This window comes from Dermacentor andersoni, chromosome 9 (genome assembly GCF_023375885.2).
Source record: "Dermacentor andersoni chromosome 9, qqDerAnde1_hic_scaffold, whole genome shotgun sequence".
Taxonomy (NCBI): Eukaryota; Metazoa; Arthropoda; class Arachnida; order Ixodida; family Ixodidae; genus Dermacentor; species Dermacentor andersoni.
Window position 1 is genome coordinate 10,337,877 of NC_092822.1, and position 20,113 is coordinate 10,357,989.

General features: G+C 47.3%; 1 long non-coding RNA gene across 1 annotated transcript; it reads right to left on the minus strand.

The window, feature by feature from the left end:
- Positions 1–4,895: 4,895 nt before the first annotated feature.
- LOC126527023 (uncharacterized) lies at positions 4,896–19,758 on the minus strand. The gene is made up of 3 exons (XR_008611630.1): positions 19,649–19,758; positions 7,724–7,805; positions 4,896–5,698 (listed from the first exon to the last, which is right to left on the minus strand). It is a non-coding gene; the product is annotated as an uncharacterized lncRNA (long non-coding RNA).
- Between the last annotated feature and the right edge of the window lie 355 nt (positions 19,759–20,113).

The following is a 20,113-nucleotide window of genomic DNA, read 5'->3' on the forward strand; positions in this document are numbered from 1 at the left end:
GAGTTGGACACTTTCAGTCTTTGTCGTTTCTTTATTCGGTCCTTTGTTACTTGGGAAAGCTTGGCTACTGGTTGCCCTGGTGCCTTGCCTCCCACTTCAATTTCTACTTCTGAAGCCAGCCTAGTTACGGTTTCATTCATTACATCTATGTCATCTCATCTCTCTGTTCTAAAGCTGCATATTCGTTTTCAAGTACCAGCCTGAAGTTCTTTTACCCTTACTGCCTATAGGTTGACCTTTTTCTTGTTGACCAATTTTAATCTTTCTCTCTTCAAATTAAGGTAAATCCTAGCCCTCCCTAGCCTAGTATCACTGCACTTTATCCTACCTTTAACTTGTACATCCTGCACTATGCTGAGATCGGCGGAAAGTATGAAATAAATTTCATTTCTTGTTTCTCTATTAAGGCATTTCCAGGTCCACTTTTTCTTCCTACGCTTCCTGAAGAAGGTGTTCATTATTCGCAGCTTATTCCTTTCCGCGAATACTACCAACATCTCTCCTCGAGTGTTTCTAGAATTGATGCCATAGTCGTCATCATCATCATTATGACTGGAGTTTAGAGCGTAAGAGCTTCTACTACTTTTAATCTATACCTCGTATTACGTTATATTACGACTACTACCATCCTCTTATTAATGCTCTTGAGTTCGTAAATGTTGCCCGCTATATCCTTATGGATTAGGAATCCTACTCCGTACTGATTCTTATCTGGAAGTCCTATATAGCAGAGGATGTGGCCATTTGTCAGCACATGTGTAAGCCTCACCAGTGCTTCTAACATCTCTAACGCCAATGATATCCCAAATAATGCCTGATAGTTCCTCAAAGAGTCATGCTAGGCTAGCTTCACCCGAGATAGTTCGGGTGTTACACGTTTGAAGGGTCAGTGTCCATTGGTGGCCTGACCGGGTCCAGAGATTCTTAGCACCCTCTGCTGCGTTATAGGTCTGACCGCCATCAAGTGCTCCGCATCTGGAGGGGACTGAGGGCAATTGGTTGATCAAATGAGTCATTTGGGAGAGAGTGGCCGAATACTGCACCAGGGAGGCCAATTCATGTTCTGATTACGAGTTTATAGGTTTATTTGCTGAACTTTGCCTCCAAGCATTTTAACATTGCAAGAAGCAAATTATCCATGTCGTGCTTTACGTCCACGCTCACTAAATCATGTGTGTACAAGATGAGCATCATTCAGTAGGCGGGTTACATGTTTCTTAAAAGCAAGTTTCTATCACATTACCGTAGCCACTGTTTCAGAACGCTTGAAAGGTACCTCAGCTCTTCCAGTTCGGAAATGGTTGCAAAAAGCATTGATAGTGAGAAAAGATTTGTGGGCCTTGAGCTATGGGACCTGCTTGTGTATATTCAACCCAATATGTACCACCTTTGTAAACAATAAATGTAGTCTTTTTGTTCTTGATTTGAATGAATACGGGGTCAACGTTGTGTTCACAGCTGACAATAAGATAGGAAAGATATTCGCCACCGTATAGAGGAAAAAACACCAAGTGACCTGCAAAAAACTTCCGACATGCATGTGTTATATGTAAATAACGCCAACAAGTTTGCAGACTACCACAAGGGCTTAGTTTATAAAGTTAGTGTTAGCTGTGGTCGCTTTTATGTCGGGCTGACAGGGAGTTGCATTAGTCATAGGTTAACCGAGCATAAACCTTTGTTGGCAGTCCAACCCTTCGTTACACTGTCGCGATTGCAGATTACTCCTAAATTTAAGGACAGTATGGTTTTGTACAGACATAACAATGAAGCACGACCTATATTCTAGGCTTGCAAATTGTTAATAGTCGGTAGCACGTGCGCAAATCAGCTCTCGATTGTCGTGCACGCAGAGGAATTGTCATGCCGAAACAGTTATCTGTCGCGGGTGCCCGTGTGTGCCCGTGATTGACGAATCAGCGCTGCTTTCCCTCGAACATGCTCTGTGCGATCATGCGCAGTGAGACCTTTCAGTTGATTGTCATCGTTTGTGTTGTCTGTTGTCCTCTTCGTTCCTTGCGTGTCCGCATCTGCATGACTGCCTTTCAGCAACATGATTTCAGGTTCTATGTGTGTAGGAACTGCCGATGTAAATCTCCTCTTACAACGCCCGATGCCACCGATAGTAACGCAGTGGTAGCTTAACGTGTCTATAAATCTACTAAGTCGTAATGAGTGCTCAGATTCTTTTTTTGTATCGTGATGAGGGTTTGTTCAGTCACCACTGTGTGAAAGAAGAATACGATGGTAAAATAATATTGTGATGACTAACTACTTTCGATGAAAACATATAACTGCCACTGAAAGAGAAGTACGTGGGCTATCGGATGTCTCTTGTAAGGAACACCACGCTCACCCACTTGAAGAGGAGGAATAACAAGGAGAGAAAAAGAACGCACAACACAACATGTCACATCACACAAATACGAGAGTGGGGTCCTGTAGCTACAGAGAAACCAAGAACAGATTTGTGAACTTGGTCTTTCATTAACTTCGCATACTGACGTCTTGTTCCCAAAATACTAATCTTCAATACGATAGAAGGAAATGAGAGCTACAAGTATCAACTTTTCATAGCTCGGCCTCGACAATACGTTAGTTGTGCATGATTCTGCGTAAATCTAAATATACAGAAGGGGTTCTTCTCGTGATATGCGAGCATGACAAAGAGCCGTAGACGGCTCAGTTTGTTAAACAATTATTTACTTGGCTCTGTCAGCTTATCGTCGGACCATTTATCGGGTACTCATGCTTCTGCAACATCTCGGACGAACGATCGTCGAAAGGCACATGACATCGTTCGAGCCCAACATTGCCGATGTGTATTATCATGCTGCTTGGTGGCATAGAGCACTAAAAGGGGCTGATACGCAGGATACAACAATGCGCTAGGCAAATTCGTTCTACCTGTGGTTTTTATCGTGGGCTCTATGCCGTCTCGATACAAGGTGGATAGCCAGTTGGGCATTTCGCGTGTTGGTCTACATACTTATGCTTTTGGAAAAACCTGTTACATAATAATAAATTTAATCAACACCTGAAATATGTTATAAGGCTGTAAAGCTGTACACGCCAGTTGCAGCATTGCACTGGGTTAATTCTATAGTCGCTACTAGTGTCCCTGTACTGGGAGTCATATACGGGAACATTAGTCGATGCTTAGGAGGGACGCTACCCGGGGGCGCTGTGTGCAGATAGATCGGTAGAATACCTCGGCCTATACATAAAAGAAGAAAATGCTGAAGCCCCCACCAAGAGAATCTAAAAATAAAGGGGAAGCCGAATGCTGCAATAATGAAACACAGAGCATTGTGGGGCCACAATAGTACGAGGTGGTGCGAGGAAACTGGAAAGGAGTAAGGGTGCCAGCGCTCACGTTCGCAAATGCCATTCTGTGCTCAAAATGGGATACGTTGGAAGAGAGGGACAGAGGAGAGGGGAAAAGGCCGGTTAGCTTTAGGAGCCCGCGGTAAGAGCACAAATGAGGCAGTGCAAGGTGCCATGGATTCCCACTTGAAGTCAAAGAAGCACAGAGCAAAATAAGTTTTGAAGAAAGACTCAGGGATATGGAAGAAAATAAATGGGCAGCTAAAGTGCACAAGTATCTGTACTTGAAACGCGTGGACACAATGAAAGGAGCGGTCAAGAAAGTTGGCAACCAAGTGCAAGGTAATTGAAACTGTAAATAAACAACCAGGATTCATCAGAAAGAAAGTGAGAGAAACAGACAGTTAAGTGGATGCAAAGAATGAAAAAAAAAGAACCACGAAGATTTACAAGAGTGAGGAGAAAGAAATTAGAAGGGAAAATCTGTTCGAAAACACAAAGGGCAGTCAGTGCCTTGCTATTTGAGGCTCGAGCCGGTTGCTTAGGCCAAAACATGCTGGAGCAAAGATTTGGAAATATATAAGGCATGTGTACGCTGGAGCAAAAATCCGGAGTCCACTGAGCGCATCCTAATGGAATGCGAATAGATTCACCCTGAGAGAACCGTAGCTAACACAGACCTTCCAGAAGCGCTTGGATTTAGAGTGGACGGAAGCATCAACTGGTCAGCAGTCGAGGTAAGCAAGAGACGTTTATAGTATTGGTCGAAAAGAAGGAGGAAAGAGATTGATAAGACCGGATCTCTTACAGCCATGGCTAGCTTTTCAAGGTACACTTGGGAAAAAGAAAAGATTAAGAAGATGTACACGAAACTGCTGGAGGAAAGAAAAAAACAAAACATGTGTAGCATACCTGATTAAGCCAAGCACGCTAGGTGACTATTTTTTCACTGCCCGGTTTCGAAGGGGATGCCATTAAATCATCATCATTAATGATGATAGAGGTGTGCGGCACTCGCGGCGGCTAATGTCCCTTTCTTCCTCACCTTTGGCAGCGCTCTTCAACATCTTGCGCATGCACATAATGTCTTCGCATGTGCAGAAGCATAGACATGATGATATAGTGGCCACATCAAGGAAATTAAGCACAGAAAGAAAACACGAGTCAGAAGGATCATAAGATTATAGTATGTGGTAACATGTAACTACTAATAAAGTATTCCTAACTGTACTCAAAGAGATGCATGTGCCTGCAGGTTGCACCCGCTACTATTCTTCTCCGACATAATAATTCTGTTCAAAACGATGATGATTAATAAAATTAATAATTCCGAGAAGCACAGTGACGTCATTTCTGACGTTCACGCACGATACAAAATTCTCCGGAAGTTCACAAAATATAAGTCTTCCTGGGTAAATGAAGTGAGGTCAAACTTAAGTGCCACATTGCGAGCACAGCTCAAGCGAACACGAACACAACAGCAGGAATAAAATATGCACTGAGGCAAGGTATTGGCATAAGAAAGTGTGTGAAGTTGCACCGCACATGAATAAAAACACGACTTCGTGTTCTGGAAACAGGGTTTATTATTTCGACATATATGTCGCATGTAAAACCGACCTTAACAGTTTTAGATGTCGTAACAACCAGTTCAGGATATTTGTCGTGATCCGAATAACAGAGGTACAGCGAAGCTAGTTACCGATTGCCTTCGACAGAGCAGATGAAGCAGCGTCACCTGCGGCACCACCTATGATTCCGCCTGCGATTCCCGCAGCAATGAGAATAGCTACGAGAGTGACGGACTGCTCGTCCGTTTCATCGACCACTGCGCTAAACGACGTCCCCAGTGCTTCTAGAGCTTCGCCATGGTCTTCGTGTTCATCCATGAGATGCTGGGAAATCTTTTCCACGAGATATTTTCTCCGTGCGTCAGGGTTTTTCTCGGGCTTGTGCAACGTTGCAGCTTGAATTTCTGAGATACAAAGAGAAAGGAATGCGTCAGGACTTAATATATATTTTAGAACAAGCTTAGGTTATTTTAAAAATTCGAATGGCTCATTTTTAGTAGGAAAGAGTGAACGCATGCTACTGCAAAACTGTGTGGGAGGCAGAGCTTGAGCCATGACACATGGCCGCCGTCGAACCACTAAATAGAAACCTATTGGTTAGGGAATTTAGTAGATGGCTCCTCTGGCGTGGCTTACGCTATTTTACAATATTTTAGAATGTGCCGCATTCTTATGTGAGGCTTCCCGCTTGTTGAACGATGAAGTCATCCGATATACGATCTGTACAGCAGGATTGCTTACGGCACAGATGACCCAGGATCAGGAGGACCAAGATTGGGTAGGCGTCCATGGTGGTAGCGCTGTAGGTGAGGTGAGCTCAAGGTGAGCCCTTTGTTACATCATGCAAGCCTGCTAATTCGCAGTCCTTTAAGCCTGTAGAGATTTCAGGCCACTAGAGCAACCATGTTCACTGACCTGCTGCATTTCTTGTGTGAGAGTGACATTGACTCTAGGCAATAGCATCGTTTGCCGTAACCGGATTCCGTCTCCGCATTTCTCGTAATCATTGCCACCTCACTTTTTTCTTTCTTCCTCACAAAAAAGCAGGCAAAACACTTGGTTCCTCAGACTGAACTTTATGTTTTTTTTTCATCAAAAATATATACTATTATTTGTAATTTCTCAACTATCTCAAACTTTTGTGGTGAACATACAGATACATCATCGGCATGGAAGTGGGTTTAGGGATATACCAAGACTAGAACTTCTCGGCGCCGTATTTTCTCCGAGTACTCTCGGGGGCATTACTTTGGGCACACGTAGATTATGCTGCATTAGCGCAAGCTCTTGGGCTAGTTGGTGCATGATGGTAGGCACGGTCACTAGAGTCCGTCCGTGTCTAACGCCTTTTTCTTGTGTGCGCGTCCTTTGTGCTTCACTGGTACCCATTTTTTTCAAGATTATATTGTGCTGCAGTATGCGCTGGGGCCACAGCGCTGGGGACGACGCCGCACAAAACTGCGTCGACGAAAGTCGTGGACCGAGAATACTGCAAGGCTTGTGCCGAAGCGCAGTGTAAAGGCGAACGCGGTTCACTCCTAGACAACGTTAGACCCTTAGGGGTGTATATCTGCCACACAAAAATAATCGACATCTGTCTTGCTTGTGTTTCCTTTCTTGAAAACGCTGCGCGCACTGCTTTCCTGTCGAAAATGCTCTGTCATGCTGATAACGGGCAAGCCACTCCTGACTTGGAAATACCGTGCTCGCTGAGGTAAAGAAAGGAAATGCGGACAAGACAGATGACGATTATTGTTGTGTGGCAAAAGGGAGTAATTTTGCTTAAGAGTGTTGTACTGGCAGCAGGGCCGGTCACTTGAATACGCGCTCCCCTCTTCCTACAGCCTGCGGGAACTTTTTCACAAACAGGATGTGATTACGTGTGACGTAAGCGGAGGTCTCTAGTCAAGCAGTCATCGTGGTACGAAAACCGCGGAACGGTGCCGTGTGAAGAATGCACCAACGAATAGAGGAAGTTTCCTTTTTTTTTGTGCATATTGGAAGACAGGGTGCACAGACCGAGCGAAATTAATTGTGGTATAGTCAGGAGCAGTGATATATTTGATATGTCAGTAACACCACATGTCTCTAAGCCAACCTCGTTATTTGTTAGAGAAACTTATAGAGTATTTTTAGCAATATAGTGCACACCAAACACACATTTTCTTCGTTACAGTCTAGTGGCCTTGGAACCGCGCGTTTTTCTTCTTTAAATAAAGGTGCGTGAAAATAAATGTGAACATTTGAAACCCACAAACCCCCAGAATTTTTTGTAGCTTTCATTATTCTCTCACCGTAGCCTGAACTCGGGCTTTTCACGTCACGCTTTCTTGAGTTCTCTTCATTAAATTAATGCACATGGTTGAATTAGTTACCGCAAACATTTACAGTTAACACAAAAAGATATGCTTTACAAAGCGCTTCTTGATCGCTGCATCCACAGTTCGTGGATATGACACGTGGTGTCGCACAGAATAGACCCGCGCGGCAACATGTGACCAACTAAATGCTGCAACATATTACGAGGTAGCAAAGTGGGCGAGTTGGCGCCGGTTGATCTTTAAGCAGGCGCACTAAAACGAAGGACAAGGCGAAGAAATACGCATGTGTCCTGTTTCCCTTCATCACCTTGTCTTTCGTTTTATTGAGCCTTTTATATTGTGGACCCTAATCTAGTGCTTTATGCATTGTGATTTTGTATAATTCTGTGAAATAGGGGGGGGGGAGTGGAAATGATGCTTCATGCAAAAATTTCACATTAGGGCATTACACGTGCGACGTCAAGGGATGTTCACATACAAATTTGAACGGATAGACAATCCCACCTTTCGATTTGTCGGACCCTGTATATTGCGAGGAAGGCTGCAGACAGGCTTCGTCAATGCTGACTCGAGGGTTGAACACAGGCTTCGGACATGCGGCCACGGTATCAGGAATGAAACAATAGCAGACAGACAGACAGACAGACAGACAGACAGACAGACAGACAGACAGACAGACAGACAGACAGACAGACAGACAGACAGACAGACAGACAGACAGACAGACAGACAGACAGACAGACAGACAGACAGACAGACAGACAGACAGACAGACAGACAGACAGACAATGAACTTTTAATGAGGTCCTGAGGGACTAGCCGGTGGAGACCCGTTGGGGCCCCCGGCTCGCCGCTGGCTGCTCCCATGTCGGAATCGGGAGGCCAAGCCTCTCCGCTCTTTCACGGGCCCTCTGGACGGCCATGAACTGGAGCTTGAGTTGTGTACTAGATATGGCCTCGTCCCAGTCCCGTTCGCTGGTGAGGGACGTATCCCGTAACGCAGGACACTGCCAGAGCATATGAGGTAGAGTGCTAACCTCCCCACAATCCGGGCACTGTGGGTCAATTTCTGGATAAATTCTGCTTAAGAAACCTCGCGAGGGATATGACCTCGTCTGAAGCATCCTAAGCGTGATCGATTGTGATCTGCATAGATTTGGATGTGGAGGCGGGAACCGCCTGCGTTCCTCTTTATAATGGGAGACGATCTCGTGAAAGGTTAATAAGGGGTCGCTGTGGCCGAGCTCCTCCGGATCCAATGTAGCCCCATCGCCGTCGCGGCGCGTTAATTCTCGCGCACGGCGGTGAGCAATTTCATTGGGGTTCGGGCGGTCCGGCAGCACGTTGTCGCCCATGTGAGCTGGGAACCATATAATATAATGCACGGGGTCACAATTAGTTCTGGACTTGTTTTTCAGAATCGCCTCCACCTGTCTCGCAACCATTCCCGAAGCGAAAGCCCTGACGGCCGCGCGTGAGTCAGTGTAGATATACGGCCTTTTTGAATCCTGCATCGCCAGCGCCACCGCCACCTGCTTTGCCACGTCGGCCGTCACAGCGCCTACCGAGGCCGCAGATAGGAGCTCGCCCTTTTCGCTGACCGCCGTGACCGTGAATTTACCGGAGCGCCCATATTGAGCTGCGTCCACGAAGGCTTCCATGCCGACCGTTTTCTTCAATATCGCCCTGGCACGAGCTGCTCGCCTGCCCGTATTATGTTGCGGGTGAACGTTTCCATGGAAGGGGCTGACGACGTAGGTCCCTCTGGAGTTCTCGTCCAGCTTAACCACCTCGCTGTGACTGTAACGTGGCTGCAAGCCCGCAGCCTCCAAGAGGCGCCTACCGGCGCTGGAGCCCGAAAGCCTCGTGATCTGCGCCGCTCGTTGCGCCTCTATGAGTTCGAGGGTCGTGTTATGAACGCCGAGCTGCATTAGCCTGTCCGTGCTCGCCGTGATCGGAATACCCAGTACCTTCTTGACGCTTTTCCGCATCAACGCGTCAAGCTTGTCCCTTTCAGTCTTTGTCCACTGCAGGGCCGAGACCACATAGTTGATGTGGCTCATAAGAAAAGCGTGATGCACCCTAAGTAGGTTGTCCTCGCCTAGGCCCCCCTTCTTATTGGAGACTCTCATGATTAATCTGAGAATATTCTCGGCTTTGGCGGTCAGATGCGCAATGGTTTTGGCATTACAGCCCCTGGCATCGAGCAACAATCCTAGAACTCTAATCGAATTTACCCTGGGGATCTTCTGGCCGTCCCGCGTGTATACATCTATGGGGATTTGCTCGAGCGGCACGAGCCCCCGAACCCCCTGCCTTGCCGGTCGGTATAACATGAGCTCTGACTTCGTCTGGGAGAGTTGGAGACCCGTGCCCTCCAGGAAGGACTGGGTCACGTCCAAGGCCTCCTGGAGCGCCTGTTCCACGGCCGCCTCCGAGCCTCCCGGACACCAGATCGTAATGTCATCGGCGTACAGCGCGTGTCCCACGTTTGGCACGGCGGCCAGCCGCTTCGAGAGTCCGTGCATTGAAATGTTAAATAGGAGGGGGGAGATCACCGCCCCTTGTGGCGTGCCTCTGTTTCCTAGCGGGAATGGTTCTGATTTGGTCTGCCCCACCTTGACGACCGCCGTCCTGCCCCTCAGGAAGGACTCCACAAACGCGAAAAATCTACCTCCCAAGTTCAATGCCGAAATCTCATTTAAGATGAAGTCGTGCGACACGGTGTCGAAGGCTTTGGACAAGTCTAGTGTAAGAATGCCCCTGACGTCTCTAGTCCTGTTGTCAATAACCTGTCTTTTTAGCAGTAGCATGACGTCCTGCGTGGAAAGAGATGGTCTAAACCCTACCATATTGTACGAGAACAACCCCTCCCATTCTATGTGTTTTGAGATCCTGTTATGTATAACGTGCTCGGCAACCTTACCTAAACATGACGTCAGCGAAATGGGCCGGAGGTTGTCCAGGCTTGGGGGCTTTCCAGGCTTAGGAATCAGTACCACCGTCGCCTGCTTCCACGAGTCCGGAACACTACCTTCCTCCCATACCTTGTTGATTTTCTTTGTAATGGTGCTAATGGACCGGTCGTCCAGGTTGCTCAAAACACGATTGGTTGTGCCATCCGGCCCAGGGGCCGACCTACCATTGAGATTGTAGAGCACCTCCCTGATATCTGCCTCAGAAAACGGATCATCGAGCTTTGGGGCGTCCTCCCCCACGTATTGAGGGTATTCCCGTAGTTCATCCTTTCCTAGCGGAAGATACTTCCTTGCCAGGTCTCGGAGAAGGGACGTATCGGAATGACCTTCCTGCTTTTGCTTATGCACAAGTCTATCTACGGAGAGTCTCTGATTACCTTTGGTCTGTTTATCATCGAGCAGGTGCTTAAGAAGGTTCCATTTTCCCCCCGTGCGCATTCGCCCGTCTGCTGCCGAGCAGGCTTCGTTCCATTGTTGCCTGTTGAGCTCGAGACAGTGTGCCTCTATGCTGCGATTAAGCTCCGCGATCTTCTTTCTCAGCCTGTGGTTTAGCCTTTGCGTTTTCCACCTCTCCAGCACAGACCTCTTGGCCTCCAGGAGATGCGCCAGGCGCGCGTCCTTCCTGGGGGTCCTAAGGTCCGTGGATATTTCCTTGGTGGCCCTTTCAACGTCTATCTTGACCTGCGCGAGTAGATCCTCCAGTGCACCGTACTCCGACTCATCTTCGTCCCGTATCTTTCGGAAGAGATCCCAATCAACGTACTTAAATATCCTAAGCGGGGCCGCTCTGATTCTGATTGATAACGCCACAATGTGATGGTCGCTCCCTAAATTTTCTTGCAAGTTAGTCCAGGCTGCGTCAGTGTTTCTAACAAAAGCCAGATCTGGCATCGTGTCCCTCGAGACCGAGGTGCCTATCCTCGTGGGAAAGCGGGGGTCCGCCACTAGGGTCAACGCGCAGTCTTCTGCCGTGCTCACTAAGTTAACTCCCATCGCCGTTTGTCTATTATAACCCCAGGCGATGTGCGGGGCATTGAAGTCCCCTGCCACTATCAGAGGGCTGTCACCCGCTATGGCGACTGCCCTGCCTAGGAGGCCGCGAAAACTCTGCCTCTGATCTGTCGGAGGGCTGTACACATTGAGGACGAATATGCTCTGTTTGATCCTGCCACTAGGGATTATCTCAACCAGCTGCGCCTCCATTCTAGTGCTAGCATCAGCTCTGCCTATTGGGATATCGTGCTCCTGGAAGGAAATTGCCTTCTTAACCATAGTGATTACCCCTCTCCTACCGTCTCCTCTCGTCGAGACAACGCGGTAACCCGAGAAGGTCGCCTCCTCACAAAGGGTCTCCTGTAGGAGCAGGACATGCGGTTTGTCCGCTTGTGCTTTCACAAACTGTTGTAGCGAGGCCTTGCGCCTCTTGAAGCTGGCGCAGTTCCATTGCCACACAAATAATTTGCCTGTGTTGTCCGCCATTGTGTCTCTATTTAGTTAGCATCCCCTTGAGCGCGGTGCACGTGCCCGACGCCTCGGAATCCTGATGTGCTTTCTTAACTTTACCGGCCACCTTCAGTCTGCTTACGTCAACAAGCTTAGCCTCCATTATCCCCATTCTGCGGTTTAGGGTAGCAATGGCCTCAGACTGTTTCTTGATGGTCTCGGATTGCTGCTCGATAGCTCCGGACTGTGTCTTAATCGCCTCCGCTAATCGATCGAGGAGTTCTGCAAGCGATCCTTTCGCGATGGTCGCGGCGGGCATGGAAGCCGATACGGACGCCTCCTCCATCAACTCCACCGCAGCCTCGGTCGACTCGGGAGGGGGCGCCTTACGCTTTGCCTGACACAACACTGGTTTTTGCGCTGGTGCGGGCGACGTGCTGCCATGACCGTGCTGTGCTTTACGAATCGATTCGAGGTCTGCCCTCAACTTACGCATTTCCGCCTTGAGCTGCGCGTTTTCCTGCTTTAAAGCCGCAAGACGCGGATCCTCCATCTGCTCTGGCAGTGTACCATGCGTTACCTTCTTTCCAGTCGTCGTCTCCGTGACCTTGTCCACCCAGGTAGGCCCCTCCTGGATGCGAACACTGGAGCGCGAGCGTCCCCTAGAACGGGAGCGCGCTCTGCTGACGGGGCGCCCGCTGGATCGGGACCGCGCTCTGCTGTCGGCGTGCTCCCTGGATCGGGAGCGCCCTCTCGTTGCCGAAAGGCCCCGGGAAGGGACCACGCCTGCCACGCTGGCATCACTTGATCCTGCAGCCACTTGCGCCTCCCGGGCGCGCCGCCGGCGCTGCCGCCTCCGACGCACTATGTACGGCACCTGGAAGCGCTGGCTGCACCTGCGGTCGGCCGTCGGGTGCGCGCCTCCACAGATGGCGCACTTTGGGTCGCACAGATGATCTTCTGGTGGGGAAACCATGCCACAACCGCGGCATTTCCTTTTGTCCTCGCCGTTAGGGCAGACGTCTGCTCTATGGCCGAGCTCTCCACACGTGTAGCAAACGTCTACTTGCCTGCGATACAGGGCGCAAGGCAACATGACCGTCCCGCAGACCACGTGATTCGGCACCCTTTGTCCTTCAAAGAGCACAACGATCGTGGGGGTCTTCTTGATTCTTCGTACTTCTAATGCCTCGGGGTTTCGGTGGTTGACAATGAGCGCCTTTAGATCGGCGTCGCTGATCTCGGGGTCCACCCCCCGCACCACTCCCTTGCAGGTGTCATCCGATGCCGCCACGTATGCTGCCACGTCGAAGGGCCCCTCCTTCGTGTGGACCCTCTGGATCTTGGCGTAGGCGCGTGCATTCGCTTCATGCGGCGTGGAAATAACTAGGATGTTCTGGATGCCATTGGGGCACACCGTGTCATCCCGCACTTGCGTCGGCGCCAGGGCCGCCGCCATGGCCAGCGCCCGGGCGAGGTGTATCAAATCCAACTTCTTTAAGTCCAGCCCCCCTCGAGGTCGGACGATGATCTTGAATTGCTCCCTCGGTAATCTGGGGAGCCTCGAGGCGTCCACGATACGCTTCAACGCGCTCCGTGGTGCGGCAGTGCGGCTGCCGCGTTTCTCGCCTTTTTTCTTCGCTTCGGGCCCCGGCATCCGCGGCTCGCCCGGCCCGGTCTTCTTCTTCTTTTTGCCCAGCGCTGTTACCCAGCCTGAGCACTCCGCATCCTCTGGACTAATATCCATGCCTTCAACAATCACCACGCTTGGATTGGAGGCCATAGCACCGCGTCTCGCCGCCACTCGCCGAGCGTCTCGAGCGAGCGTCTCGCCGAGCGGCCACCGCTCTGCCGTTAGGCTGAGCGCGTTAGGTTTAGCGGCGCGCCAGCGTGGTCCACCAGAAACAGCTCGGCGAAAAGTCACAAAAGCACCCACCGGTGAAAGTTCGGTGTCCTCCGGTTCCTTGCGACCAACCGCGTCGAATACTGCAATTGTGTAACGTGGCAGCCCAAAGAACCTGCCAAAAACATTTAACAAAGCGGGAGCCGTTATTCAGCCGTCCGCACTGATGATGATGATGATGATGATGATGGCCTCATGTTATGGCTCATACCCACGCTGGGGGATTGGCCAAGAATTGCGTGCTGAAACGTTCACCTAATCTTTTGAAGTGCTACTTATTCGATGAGAAAAAAATATAACGAAAGAGAGATAAAAAAAAAATACGTACAAGAACAAACAAAATACAAGACAAAAGTTAAAAAGTTATTCGTTTTGTTGACTGAATGTAACTGCAAACGGCATCAAATACGTCCCTGTGGCTGGCCCCTGTAACTGACGCACCGAAAGATAGTATGATTTCTGGTGATAATATTAACCCTAATTTTGCGAACGGAAGTTCTAGGTGTCTTTTTCTTAACAATTTGTATCGTCGACATACCAAAAAATAATGATCTAGTGATTCTGTTTCTTGGCAGTATGGGCACAGAGGCGATAGCGTCAGACCAGTCCTGTGTAAATATAGGTTTAATGGAGGGACACGGCAGCGTAATCTCGTGATCGCTACTTCTGATTGTCTTGATGGACACCACTGGATCTTCCACGGGAATCTGAGGTGCTGATATTCTGTCCATGTCGTTATTGATTCACTGACATCTCTATGAATTGAATATTTTCTATATCTGATTGCTGTTATGTGAGCCACCAAAGGAAGAACAGGCATTATAGGTCCACTCAGGGATGCTCGCGCTAATGCGTCTGCCATTTCATTTGAATGTAAGCCACAATGTCCAGGTACCCATAATAGTTTTAGAGAAGTCAACTGTGGAGGAACTAATGTTAGAAACGTCTTTATTGGTGGCGAATTGGGTGAAGCCGTAAGCGAAGTACAGACCGAAAGGGAATCTGTTATAATAACTGCGCTTATTGAGTTCGACGGGAGTTTCCGAAGCGCTAAAAGAATTGCTAAAAGCTCGGCTTCAAAAACAGGTGTGAAATCTGGCAGTCTCAAGGAGAATGACCAGCCAAGCGGAAGCGAGAAGATGCCTACGCCCGCCTTTTCGTTGCTCACTGAAGCGTCTGTAGCTATTATGTTATTTGTTTGCACGTGCGCTAGGTAATCTTGCAACAGGTTATTTAAAAAAGTGGCAGATTGATACTTAGAGTTGGGGGGGAATATGTCATCAAAATCTATCTTAATATTCTGATGTGATTCGGTTGACGGAATTACCTCTCGAATGTTCACATTCAGGCTATCTAATTCTTTTTGAACAAATATGATCTGTGGAGTGTGAAATCGAGGCCAATGAGCAAGGAAGAAGGAATTTGGATCATCAATGAATGCGTATTCAGATCGTCTAAGCTGCAAGCTGTAAAATTTCAGAAAGGCTTGAACTGTTAAGATGCGAAATCTGCAGGGCAATGTTGGAAGGCGCGCTTCTTGGTAGATCACATTAATAGCCACAAACCTGGGGAGTCCCAGACATAGGCGTAGAGCTTCACGCTCCAAAAGAACCAGAGGCTTTATTTTATAAGCAGGGCCGCCTGAGAACAAGACACACCCAAATTCCAATATGGGACGCATATACATTTTATAAATCATCAACAGTGAATCCCTACGCAGTCCATATTTTCGGTTGCTCATTCTGCGCAGAATACCTAAAGCACGTTGTGCCTTACCCGCTACACTCTCTATGTGGGGACTCCAGTTGAGGTTTCCATTATATGTGATTCCCAAATATTTTAGAGACTCAACCTGTGGAATGGGTTCGTGTTTATAAGTAATAGAAATTGAAACCGGATCCATGACCGAGAACACTAAAATGGCACTTTTGCTTACATTTAATGACATACAAATTGTCTGAAGCCATACTTCTAGCATGCTCATGTAGCTTTGTAATTTTTGGTATAATGTGTTAATGTCAGTGTCGGCAGCAAAGAATGCAATGTCATCTGCATACACGTAAACGTGCACGTCCTGACAAGTGGGGATAGAGCTCATTAATATATTAAACAATATTGGGGATAGGACAGATCCTTGGGGAACTCGGCGAGTTTGTCTGAATTTAGACGAAGAACATCCGTCCTTAAAGCAATAAAATTCTCTTGATCGCAAAAATTCTGCCACCCATGCGGTTATATAATAGGGAAAATTACGACGCTGCAGAATATCTAGCAGAATTGAATGTTCGACGCTGTCATAAGCTTTAGCTATATCTAATTTCATCAAAGCAGAATATTCTCTCCTTTTCCGGGCAAGTTGGATGCGGCTTTCTAAATCAGCATGGGCACACCATATTGAGCAATTAGCTCTAAAGCCTATTTGATTTGGACTTAGTATTAAATTATCCGTCATCCAGATAGTAATGCGGCAGTGTAATACCCTCTCTATGAGTTTGACCATATTAGAAGTAAGAGAAATAGGTCTGATGTTTTCTATGTTATAACCCTGCCCTTGTTTTTTAGGTATCGGGATTACTTTAGCTACTTTCCAATCGTAAGGTATCCAGGCTTTCTGTAAGGAATAGTTTATAACGTTTAGAAGGTCTCCAGGAGATACATCAAATAAAATTTTTATCATGTGAACGGTAATTCCATCAGGACCAGGGGCTGACAATGGTAAGGTTCGAATCACTTGAGATAATTCTGGCAATGAAACTTCAGTATACACTAAGGATGGGGCTAATTTTTGCAAATTATACGACATCGATGACGTGAATCTACTCTCCAAGCCTTTAGCAAGGAGTTCGAGAGATTTTCTCATTTCATCGGGAGACAGATTGACATAATCAATATTAGCTGGCGATGGCAGAATTTTCCGAGATCTCATATACCTAAACAGCGGTTTTTTGTTTTTAGATTTAGAAAGGAAATCATAGTGTTTCCTATCATAATCCTCTTTAGCTTTAGCAACTGTACGTTTAAAGACAGCAGCATAAAACTTGTAATCAGACCAATTTTTGGGGCACTGGTTGTAGAGGAGCTGCTTCCAAGCTGCCTGTCGGCGTCGGTGGTCTCGCGTGCAGTCTGCATTCCACCAAGGGTTATAAGATGTTTGCTTTGCAGATGTAACACTGAATTCAGCCTTTTTGTATGTTCTTTTAATTACCGCACAAAGTTTCATAGCCTTGGTGTCTTCCTGCTCTTCTGAATGAGAAGCCAAATGTACCTTAAGATCGGATTTAAATTTATTATAATCTACAAATACGCGTACCTGGGAGCACGATGGCGTAATCGGGCAAGCAATTTCAACCATTATTGGAAAGTGGTCACTGTTGGTTGCACAGTCCAAGGCTGTCCAGGATGAGTTAGTGAAGGACGAACTTACAAAACTTAAATCCAATGCGGAGCGGGACTGTTTACAAATATATGTAGGAATTCTAGAGTTCAGGCAAGTCAGATTATTATCTATTATCCAATCCCACAAGCGTTTGCCACATTGGTCAGTTCGAAAACCCCAGCACGTGTGATGGGAGTTGAAATCTCCAACCAGAATTTTGTCCTTACACCATGAAGTCACTGCTGAATTCAAACATCGAGTGTTCTGTACACCCGCCGGAAAGTATACGTTTACTAAAGAGAAAGGTAGACACCCTGGTATAGTTATATCTAATGCGAAAATTTCGCTTTCGGGGGACATATGTTTATATGAAATCTTTGCTTTAAGGCTAATTCTGTTATTGATGAAGAAAGCTAAACCTCCGCCCTTCGATGGACGGTCCAGTCGGAAAGAGTGATAGTTAGCCAATTGAAAACATTGATGAGCTGAAAGCCATGTTTCTTGCAAAGCAATAATATCCGGGGAAAATTTCGATGATAGATACAATAAATCTGTTGCTGCGGAGTAAATTGATCGGCAATTCCAATGAAGAATTTTGAGGAGACCTATGGTTGCGTAAGTATGGATTCAGTAACTGCCTTACCTAAAATGTTTTCCTTTAATAAATCTTCCTTTGTAAGGCTGTCTTTCTGATAGTTTTTTGTCTTTGCCTGAGTTAGAGTCGTAGCTTTTTTAGACAAAGGGGACCTACATCGTTTTAACGATCGAGGATCCAGGTCCATTTCCTCTGCGCCCTCTGTGTTATCGTTGGAGCCTGTGCATTGGGTCTCGTTAACAGCGACAGGTGGGATTACAATTTGGGCATCTGGCGACGTGAAATTGGTGGTTACTTCCTCGTTTGAAGTACGTTGACACTCAGTAGTTCGAGAAGTTATACCAACTGCTGTTGTTGTTCCAAATATGTGCGCCATCTGGCTAGTTAGAATTTGTGTCAGGGACTCACAAAGGTTTCCAGCTAGGCGCTCCATAGATTTTTCCATTGCCCTTTCAATGGCATTAGCAATAGAATGTGAAAGAGACGTATCCGTTGCTGTCACCTGGCGGGCTGTGACGCCGGCGTAACCCTGTGTCCTAGAATGAATTTCCGCTACGGCTTCTCTACGCGAACAACGTCTTCGTTCAACGATTTCCAGAATTTCAATTTCCCGTGCCTTGGCTGAGCAATTAGAATAATCAGCAGAGTGCGCGTCATTGCAGAGGCAGCACCTTTCTTCCTTGCTCTTACACTCGCTAGCATTGTGCTCTTGTCCACAAATTCGGCACCTGGAAGCAGATCTACATCCTTTTACCGTGTGTCCGTAGCGCCAGCATTTCACACATTGGAGGGGACGAGGAGACAGAGGTTCCACTCTGTAGATTAGAGGCCATGCCTTTATCTCTGAGGGTCGATTTGTCCCTGCAAATGTGGCTATGATCGACTCTGTAGGGATCCTGTTTTTCTCGACCACACGTCCACACCGATAAACTGAAATTACACCCGCGGGTGAAAGCATCTCTAATACCTCTGTCGGTGTCATGTTCACGTCGACGCCGCGGACAAGCCCTTTCACACATGCCAAGTGGGGAGGAATAAATGCGCTCACCGGATTGGCGGCAAACAGCGTACAGTTTAACAGGTCTTGTACACAGGACTGGTCTGCCGAAAAGCAGAGGACTCCACCTCTTCCAAACTGGCGGACCTCAGTGATGTTCTGGAAATGGGCCGTCACCGATCGCAATTCCGCCTGAATCGCTTTCGGATTCTTCATCCGTATGACTCCGTTATTGGTTGGAACGAGAGCCACAGGAACTGATGTGATGCCGTTTCGTAGAAACAGATCCACAGGTAACTCCTGCGGAGGAAGAGAAGCGGACCAGGGGAATGCCCCTGGCCCTGGCGAAGAAAAGGACATCTGCGTGGTCTGATTAGCTAAACAATAATGAGACTAGCTGAACTGTTGACAAGCGATAGAAGAAAAAAAAATAACAGCTACTCAATTCTTGGCCAAAACCCTGCGAGGCAAGAACAGTCAGGCAAGAACAGGCCTTGGACCAGGACCAGGCGGGGCTCAGAGGAGAACGCCCAGTCTTTCTTTCTTTCTTTCTTCTTCTTCCGCACTGGTCGGCTCTTCTTCTTCTTCCGAAACAATAGCATGTTTAATTTTCTTGTGAGCGCACCGTTATCTACGCTGTGATCAGGCGCTACAGTTTCTATGGCCGACCGGAAACCAACGCGCCTATCGAAACGCTTATATTGCTTCGGTCATATTAAAGACGGATGTGGTACCGAAAGTTGCCCCTTTGGCCATTTCGCGCTGTCATTGTTCTTATAAGTCTCCTATCTTTTGTCCTGAATATTTTTGATCAGCTCAGCCTCATGACATACTGCGGATTACTTGATCTTATGAATAATATAAAGGACCTTATGCAAAATAAATATCTATGAAGTCTTAACGTGCGGGATAATAAGTACATCATAAAATACGAGGGCTAAGAAGTGTAGACGAATGAGATTCTTGCACTGAAGTGAGCATTGTCAACATTGAAGCATGCTGTCATATAGCTAGAAAATGGAAAGAAGTGCGAATGGACGCATGGAACATTGCTTTATAAATAGATTATCTAAGTGCTTGAAACTTCCATTTTGTGTCATGCAAGAAGCAGACAGTAAGGAATGACTTGGTACTCACAATCAGTTTGATTTTAATGCAGCAGCACAGTCAAAATATATCAAACTTGGTCCAGATTGATTTGCAATAACGTACCTATAAGAAAAGAAGCTAGAAGTTGCATCCCCAAGTTGTCCATACACACTCAGCACCTTTTACATGTTGAAGGGGAGGGGGGGGGGGGTAACAGAAAGTTTGCGCAATTTTTTTGGCTCGAAACTCGTTTACTGCAGCAGCAGCATACTCCCACAGTGAAGGCCACTGCCTTGTTTTTGATTGCCTGCTCGTTTGTCGTATACCATATCTACTCGCGTAAGGCTTGCACTTTTTTTATGAATGTTCTTTTTGGTTGCAGACCTTATACACAGCAAGCTTATAGCTCCAGCAGAACTTTTTCTTGGGCTAGTTGGTGCATGTTACTGAAGTACTAAAGTGCCAAACAGACGGCACAAGAAGAGACACGGACGAGCGCTTACTAACAACTGA